The 10,000-nt window shown below is 29.8% G+C and overlaps 1 long non-coding RNA gene across 1 annotated transcript in view; it reads left to right on the top strand.

Moving 5' to 3' along the window:
- The first annotated feature begins 9,825 nt into the window (after positions 1 to 9,825).
- The window catches only part of LOC135209431 (uncharacterized), a 1,122-nt gene continuing 947 nt past the window's right edge, over positions 9,826 to 10,000 (top strand). Inside the window, exon 1 of the long non-coding RNA XR_010313352.1 lies at positions 9,826 to 9,972. This is a non-coding gene — a long non-coding RNA (uncharacterized LOC135209431). The remainder of the gene's footprint in view (positions 9,973 to 10,000) is intronic.

Raw genomic sequence — 10,000 nt, 5'->3', positions numbered from 1 at the left:
ATGAATACAAAGACAAATATATAAGGTAACTAATTAGTAGTTAACTCAGTGATTTTATCTTTAAGGGCATTCTTCACTATACTAATACAGGGGTCTAAATGATACACAATAGGACTAAGTTCAAAATTACAACTGGAAGTAAGCTGTAGTATAATAGCAGATTCTAAAAGATTTCGTGAAAAGAAATCTTTCGATCTGGAAATCACTGAACTTTCAGTGCAATTAATCCCTGTATAATCTTTTAACTGACTATTCCCTGTTTCCGAGCTGTTGGGTGTAATCCTTTGTAAAACTATTCATTTTTTGTTGGTCCACTAATTCTTCAACTGTGTTGGATTCCAGGTGCGCATGTTTCTTTATAATCCCTATCACTTATACGAGCTCTCTTGTAAATTTATTTTTTAATTTCTTATCAGTGTGCTAAGCAAAGGGCACTAAATTGAAAGGCCTTGTAACCACTCCGTGTTTCACTTTTCCCTTCATGACTATTCCCTTTTATGTATTATATATATATATATGTATATATATATATATATATATATATATATATATATATTATATATATAATATATATGTATGTATGTATATATATATATATATATATATATATATATATATATATATATATATATATATATATATATATATATATGATGCTACTACTCATTCTCTCTAACTAACCGAAGTCTGAGTGTTTGAATTAGGTTTCATTCCAGAGTGGTGGTATTTTTCATTTCCCTTGACCATTTTCTCACTCTCACAATGCTGACATATATAACATTTGTATTCATTACTTACAGGCACCGTTAAGCACTTACTGTCTTACACAGATAATCTGCCAATTACTTGTACCTGTGAGACTATATGCAATTCCAAATTATGTATGCTTTGTTTCAGATCGACGTATTCGTTGTCAGATTTATATTTCTACTTTGTAGTCTTCAATGCATTTCATGATTACCTCCGTTAAATGTTTATTTTGCGACTCACATAACATCAATATGTCGCAAAATATGACTTCAAGCTTAGAAAAAACTTTCTATCTTCCATGTTCATTTACAAATGTAAACAAGAGGAGACTATATATATATATATATATATATATATAGATATATATATATATATATATATATATATATATATATATATATATATATATATATATATATATATATATATATATATATATATATATATATATATATATATATATGTATTAATATATATATATATATATATATATATATATATATATACATATAGATATATATATATATATATATATCTATATATATATATATATATATATATATATATATATATATATATATATATATATATATATATATATAAATATATAAATGTGTGTGTATATATACACACACACACATATATATATATATATATATATATATATATATATATATATATATATATATATACTATTACACATATTAACTTTACATTAACTGAAAACGGACCGCTCAGCTCCGGACCTCCCGAATACAACATTCAGTATTCAGATCACAGACTTCATTTTTTTTTTGCTCTTTTTTTATTTGTCTAGCAGTGACCTCGAAATACTGCGCATAATATAAGTATGACTCAGATGTGATGAACCAGTGCCATTACCAATTGCAATTATGCCTTGTTCCTCGAACACAAAGGCAAAGCTAAATAACGGAGTGTAATATGATTGATGAGGTATAATTGCATGTAACAAAATAAAAAAGAAAATATACTGAACAAAATCGAAAACTAAAATAAATTTACTTTTGCTTAATAGTAAGGGAAGAATTATTCTAAAATGAGCCCTGATACCTCCTTCATAAAAGATGGAGGATAATTTGTCATTCTTAAACTCCTATATTTGCATTCAGAGCAGTTGGTTTATTCATAGAATTCCAGGTCATTAATATTATTTAATTTACTGAATATCAGTCAGAAGATGAACCCTACTCACAAGGAAGAAGCTTCTTGTGGCCACTGACTAGAAATTAAAGCTTCCAAAGAATATAGCCAACAGGTGTTTTGACTTATCATTAGTTAGCTCCAGACAACACCTCGGCTTTGTGAGATGGTTTTATCTATTTGATTGCCGACTCCAGGTCCCAGGGGGCGGGGTGGGGGAGGAGGGTTAGTGGTAAGCCACCTCAAGGTTGATTTTCAGTTGGTGCTAAATGGAAAGTTGTTTTTTTTTTTTTTTTTTTTTGCTTTTTTCTTTATTTTTAAATCAATAAACGATAATCGTTATTTTCTTTGCATTATAAAATACTCTCTGTGAAAACTATTGTTGTTTTATGAAAAATATAAAAATAACCATAAAAAATTGGGTTTGTATATATAACATTACTTATAGGATATTAATTGTATATAGTTCAATATGGTCAAAATGACTACGTTTGGTCAAAACATCTTGACCTTCAACCACCCCCCCATCTACCACCACAGCCGCCACCCCAGCACACCTCAATCAGATGGTCCTGAAGCCATACTTCAGTTAGTATCGCGAGCATGAAAACTGGTATGATATTGTTGCCAGCCGTGGTTTGAACAAGGCCGCCATCGTTCTTTGAAACAGCTGTAAACAATAAAGATAGTTGTATATGTTTACATTTTGGGGTAAATCGCCCGAGTTCTTGGTCTTTTTATATTAGATTCCGGTGCAAATGCCATTCGAAATCTCCAGTATGATAATCTTTTACTCCTGGGACGTGTTACTTTATATGTATACATATATATATATATATATATATATATATATATATATATATATATATATATATATATATATATATATATATATATATATACGTATATATATATTTATATAAATATATATATCGTGATACAAATGTCCTTTAATATCTAATTCGCTCTACCTCAGAATAATATATTTTCATACATGTTTAACAGAATGGGAATTTTTAGGCGATAAGAGGTTTGCCGGCTCACGGGCGCGAACCATCGACACCTTCAAATCCAGAATGAAAACGACAACAAAGGAACAGGCTACTCCAAGGGCAAAGGAAGAGCTCCTACCGGCATAAGGCCAGCTCTGTCTAAAACCTATGTACAGACAGGTAACGTTATTTGCCAACAAAAAATCCGTTGCGATGTTCATCGGGGTCGGTAGGCAAACAAGTGTCGAGGAGGCAATTATTGATCTGTTTGGTCGGGTGTCTCATAGCGGCTTCACGGAATTGTGCCACATAACATTTGTCGTTAAGCGAGCATTATATAAACATACATACATATACACACATACACTTTATATGTAAATGATATATACATATATATTTATAGTGTATATATATATATATATATATATAATATATATATATATATTTTATAGTATATATATATGTATATATATATATATATATATATATATATATATATATATATATATATATATATATATATATATATATATATATATATATATATATATATATATATATATATATATATCATATATATATATATATATGTATATATATATATATATATATATATATATATATATATATATATATATATATTATATATATATACTATGAATCCATGTAAATTGTTTGAAATCAATTGCTCGAAAACAAAATGCTCGAAAGCAATTGCTCGAAAAATTATTACACGAACTATCAATTGCTCGAAAAAACCAGGTTTGATCGAAACTAATTGAAAAATTCATAAATTTATTTGTCTTTACAATTAAAAAGCAAAGGAAAAAAAAAAAAGAGTTATAATTCATAAATTCATTTGGCTTTACAATTAAAAGCGAGGATGCGAAACTTTATTCGATACTTTATTAATATGAATATTGTAAGCAACACTTCTTAAATATTCTTCAACATTTTCTGTGTCACTATAAAAGATACAATATTCTGCAATCTTTGTGTACAATCACGGTATTTTTTTCTGCTTCCAACTTCATTCACACTCCGACAAATTGCTCGATTCGCATCTCTTGTAAACTTTGTTCTCGCTTTAAGGCATCTATAAACTTCCAAATCGACGGATGACAAGCACTTACTTGATGTTCGAAACTGATGGGCCATCCCTCATAGCATTAGTTGTTTTGGCATTCCCTCCTTGACGTAGTCATAACAGTTCCACATTTCGTGTTTGAATATAGGAGTAAGTCTACGGTTACGTCTGTATGGGTCGTCCAATCCAGGTTATCTTCAAAGTTAATCGCCACCCTCCTTGAAGTTTCAGCTGGAAAAATGTCGTTTTCTGTTAAAAATTCAAATGTTGCACAACACTGTGTACCGGTTATAAACGCCAACGCAGATAATAGGACGTGCTTTAAGAGCAAATTCAGCATTAGTGTCGTACATAGTCTTTAGTCCCAACTCCTTGTATTTTTCTATAAAGGCTCGACAAAATGAAAAAAAGCACTAACGAATTTTAGATCTTGGAAATTCTTACTCAATTGCCTTTACCATCGCCAGTTTAAAGTCGATCATTAATAGTCAAAGGCTGGATGGAATGGTTAGATTTCTTCAGTTTTCTAGGTAACATGCGTATACAGGCATATATGATTACACAACCATATATTTGTATGGGGGGGGGGGGGGGGGGAGTTGAACAAAATCGATGGAACAGTTTTAAAAAGGTTCCGTCAGCATACCAGTGCTCCGAATGAACTAAGGATGTCGAGATTCTTTTTTGTTGAAAAATCAAAAAAAATATCCGAGCATTCATTGGACTGAGTCATAGATAAGAAATGATTTCCCTTTGTTTGTAGTTGTAAACACTTCAGGGATATCCAGCATCGAGAGAACTGTTAGGCAAAGCTTGTCCCAACATTTTTTTCTTGCACGTGAATTTCGGATGTTTCTTTTCATATTTTCTACTGTAGGAGCTTTACAGCTGCAGCACAACTTCCATCTTACTGAGGAACATGATACAATATATTGGGTGTATCTACTATTCGCCGCATGTTTTTTCACCTTCTCCGTTACTATAGCAGCATCAATTCCACTAGCATCTCCTGCATGATTATGATTTCCGCTTTGTTTTCATAACATTTCACATTTCCAATATATTTCATTGCTCACTGATTTATCCTTTATACATAAGTAGCCATCTAAACAATTTCTTCTTTCCTTTTTCGTTTTTGTACAAAACTTGAATCCATCTTTATGGTTCGGAGTTCTAACGAAAGTATGGGAATAAAACAAGGAAAACTAATAAAATAAACAAAAGTTCAGATAACGGTTTAGAAAATGGTTTAATGGTTAAGATAATGATACTTAGTTAATGTTTATTGCTTTCGCGCAGTTGATAGTTCGGCTTTCGGAGAAATCGGTCTTTCGAGGCAATTGAGAGTTGAGTTACCGCGTAACAATTCGAGCAATTGCTTTCGAGCATGTTGTTTTCGAGTAATTGATTTCGAGCGATTTACCGAATTCCTATATATACACAATATATATACATACATACATACATTTATATATATATACTATATATATATATATATATTATATATATATATATATATATATATATATATATATATATATATATATATATATATATATACACACATACATATATACATATATATACACACATACATTATATATACATATAATTGTGGCCGGCTATTTGACACCGAAAAAATAAACAAAGAGCTTATTTAAGAAGCATATATATTCTTCTAAAAAGCTTGGGGCCAAATAACTATTTAAGAAATGAATATGAACCAATAATTTGATGTTTAGTACGTCGAGGGTTAAGCTTACATATTTCATTTATTTTCTTTATTTCAAGTATATCATTAACATTCAGCAGTTGCTTCCGAGTTCTTGGCGGTACGAAGGCGTTTTTTTTTAAAAACCCACGTCTCGTACCTCTCAGAGCACCCATGGAGGAAGGAAACTCGAAGGCGACATAAATTTACATTTACAAAAGACAGAAAACAAATTTTGATGGATGAACATTTTATTAGAACTTTTGAAGTGAGTAGTTGCAAAGCACGCTGCTAATTTATGTAAGTGTGCTTTGCAACTCTTCAATTCACACTTCCAATAAAACGGTGATACATCAGAGTTTTATGTTGTGTCTTTCGTAAATGATTATTTAGGTCATCTACGAGCTTCACCTCCCACACGGGTGCTCTGACAGATATGAGACATGGTTAGAAAAAAAAGTTCATACCACCCGCGAACTCAGAGCAACAGCTAAATGTTAATGATAAACGTGAACAGATATATATATACTATATATATAGATATATATATATATATATATATTAGATTTATATATATGTGAGATATACTATATATATAGATGATATATAAGATATATATAGATATGTATGATATATATATATATATATATATATAGATAGATATATACTATAGATATATATGATACACTAGATATATATTATAGGATATAGGGTATCTATATAGATATTATATAATATATATATAGATATATATATATAATATATATATATAGATATTAATAATTATAATATTATATATTAAAAAAAGGAATCATTATATATATATATATATATTAAAAAAGAACTATATATATATAGCTATAATATATATATATATATATATATATATATATTATATATATATATATATTAGGATGGATAATGATATATATATATATATATATATATATTTTAAAAAAAAAAAAAAAATTTAAAATATTTACCATTATAAGATATTTTTTTTTTTTTTTTTTTTTAGAAAGGAGAGATTATTTAGAGGGAGGAGAATATACAAAAGGACACTAAAAAATAGGAATATATTTAGATATTACAAAAGGAACGTTCGTTGAAAAGTTCTCGGTTCTAGAGGAGGAGATTTGGATTCCTATAGAGGGAGAATCTCAAAGTTTGACGCACAAAATCGGTTATTTGATGGATCTCCTTTTTTATCTGACAGGGTGTTTGGAATGTAGGGAGATTTACAGTTCTTGGTTTTAGAACGTTTTTGTCGAGTTGTCATTGGTTTATAATTGGTGGTATAGGATTATTAAACTTGTTATATTTTTTGCATTGCCGTTTACTGGCTACAATGATCCAATCGCGACGAGAGAAGACAGACGAAGTTCTTCAGGAGCGACATACTAATATAGACTAAAAGCAGTGTTTTAGAATCTCTTCTGACTCTAAATACGTTATAGGGTAAGGAGCAATTTCATTTCTTTTGGTGTCTGTTAGGCGGTCTCCTGATCCTCCTGAAATTTCAGTATATAGGTTTTATTTTATGTTTCTTCTTATTTCTTTATTTATTATCCTCTTTTCCTGTTACGTGTCTCTCTCAAGCTAATTTTCTTTTGGAGCCCTGCTTTCGATTTACCAAACACCAGGCACTATTTACAAACTTATTATTATTATTATTATTATTATTATTATTATTATTATTATTATTATTATTATTATTATTATTATTATTATTATTCATTATTATTATTTTTACTATTATTATTATAAAAAAAACGCGTAATCATAGTATGTCAAAAGCACTCAAATAAGTGAAAATATAAGGTTTAATTTAAATAGTAACCGACACTTAAAGTGACTCTGATTACACTTCAGGGATTTACATGAGTAAGTTTTGCTGAAAACTTCATAAATAAACTTATTCATTGACAGATTCATATCTTGTCATATTCGCAGGGTCTTGTGAACACGTTTAAAACGTCGTGTGCCGAATCAGAAGTTTAAATCGGACCGCAATTGTAATTTCTTCATATGAGAGGAAAAATTTTGATAGCAGTATTCCATCTTCACATATAGTTCCCATTTCCTTCTCTGGTGGTCGGCCACGAACGAAATCGAGCGCAGGTGTTGTTATGCACGTGATTGTCACGTGGCCAAGCCTAGGAGCACAGAGCATATATAATCCCAGTGTGAAACAGTGAATTTACCCCAGTGTTCTGCCTGACGTGATCATGAAGACAGCACTAGTTCTCTTCGGCTTCCTCTTTGCCATAGGCGCAAGGATTCTCTGACCGTGCCAGAGGTAATATGATACGTTTGTTTTTTCTCTGTATGGCTTAATCTTTGTTTTGCGAAGTGGTACCTGTTGGATCTATCAGTATTATTATATTGCTATGATTATTACTTTGACTGGTATTTTCATTTTTAAAAATTATTATTGTGATTATTACCAGTGTAGAGTTTTGCTACATTTAAATTTCGTATTAAGCCTTCTGGACCTGACTACTATAACCACCTAAGGTCCTTAGCTGGAATTTGATTATATACAATCTGTTCACTCACTGATATAACTTTTTATGTTTTTTTAGCTCAATATTATGACTGTTATTACCATTATTATTATTACAATCTTTTATACTACTTCAGCAACTGTGTGGACTTTACCGATTAATCATCTTTAATCATGATATCTCTTGTATCTAGCTGTTTGAGTTATCGTATATACTTTGTACATTACATCTTTACGGCCTTGAACTACGAATACATTTTTTGTTATTATCATTATTAACTTTATCGAACTGAATTAAAGTTATTCCAGCTAACGAGTTTGAATGTTTAGGTTTTAGGCCTTAACATGAATTAATTTTATTACGAAATGTTTCAAGTATTAAAACCATTCTGCCTTTCTACGACAGGGTCTCTTCTTTGTAGATTTTGGGTCAGGGTTTTTCATCACTTTCATTTACTTATGTATTCATACTCTTTTTTTTCACTTTTATGTTTTTTTTTTTTTCAAGTGCGTAGGGTAGGCTGATCAAATGATCAAAAAGCAAAAGTTGTTTGGTGGATTATCTGCCTTCATCTTCAACTAACCTTACTTCCGAGTGTTTTATAATTTCTAAATCCATCTTGACTGTCTCCGTCCAATTGTTGTGACAAACCTGGCGGATTTCTTATGTGCCTTGTTGACCAGTTGCTTCCGTTGCTTTTTTTCAATGACACATCGTCACGTTTATCGATACTTTCAATAGAGATTTTGTAAATAACGTAAATACTGTTGTTGTTGTGATGGTAGTTTTGGTTATTGATTTTTACAACATTACCTGCTGGGAAAAACTCACTATCGCGAGAAATAATAACTATATAATGTTCTAAGAGGTCCACAATAATGAAAAATGTTGCGAGTTCGTGTATAATTTAAAAACCGTTTACAAAGCTTTCAAATCCTTGCCTGGGTTCATCTTCAGTCCGAAAATCTGAAGATGAACTCAGGGAAGCGTTCGAAAGCTTTGTAAAGGGTTTTTAAATTATACACGAACTCGCAACATTTTTTTTTTTTTTTATTATTGTGGACCTCTTAGAACGACATTACTGTCGTTATGAGTCTATTCATGAGTTGTGCTACTGATTTTATGATGTTAATTTCAATTCTTTCGGGAGACATTGCGATAAACTTTGAGCCTCTTACTCATAACAGCAAGAAATTTGCAAAGTAATTTAGTCAAATATTCAGGAATTACGGTCATATTTTCTTGAATTGATATTTTAATTTTTCGATTGATCTGTTTTTCTAATAACTGATCACCTCTTTCTGTATTTCCCATTACCTTCTGTTACTTCTTTCGAATGAACATCATATTGTTTGGAAGCATGAATTGCAAGTCAATGGCCCCTGTGGGTTTGTTTCATGTGAAAAGGGCTCTTCTGAATAATAATATGCTTCTAAGAATAATAATATAAATAATAATAATAATAATAATAATAATAATAATAATAATAATAATAATAATAATAATAATAATTATAAATAAGTAAATAAATCGATAAATAGATAAATAAATAAATAAATTAATTAATAGAGAAGTAAATAGATTAATAAATAAAAGATGATATAATCTAGTTCATATTGTACAAATGCTGAAATTTTATTCAGAATTTTTCTATCATTAAATTCTTTTCTCAGCTGATTTTGTCTGTCTTACAGAAACCTGGACTCCACGAATCTGATATAAATCCTGTACGCGATCCCTCGGCTGTATCTGGAAATAAACCAGGTAGGTTTCTTTCATCTTCTTGTCAATT

The sequence above is a fragment of the Macrobrachium nipponense genome, chromosome 38 (genome assembly GCF_015104395.2).
Source record: "Macrobrachium nipponense isolate FS-2020 chromosome 38, ASM1510439v2, whole genome shotgun sequence".
NCBI classification, from domain to species: Eukaryota; Metazoa; Arthropoda; class Malacostraca; order Decapoda; family Palaemonidae; genus Macrobrachium; species Macrobrachium nipponense.
The sequence above is the reverse complement of the archived record's forward strand: the minus strand, read 5'-3'. Positions and strand labels throughout refer to the sequence as shown.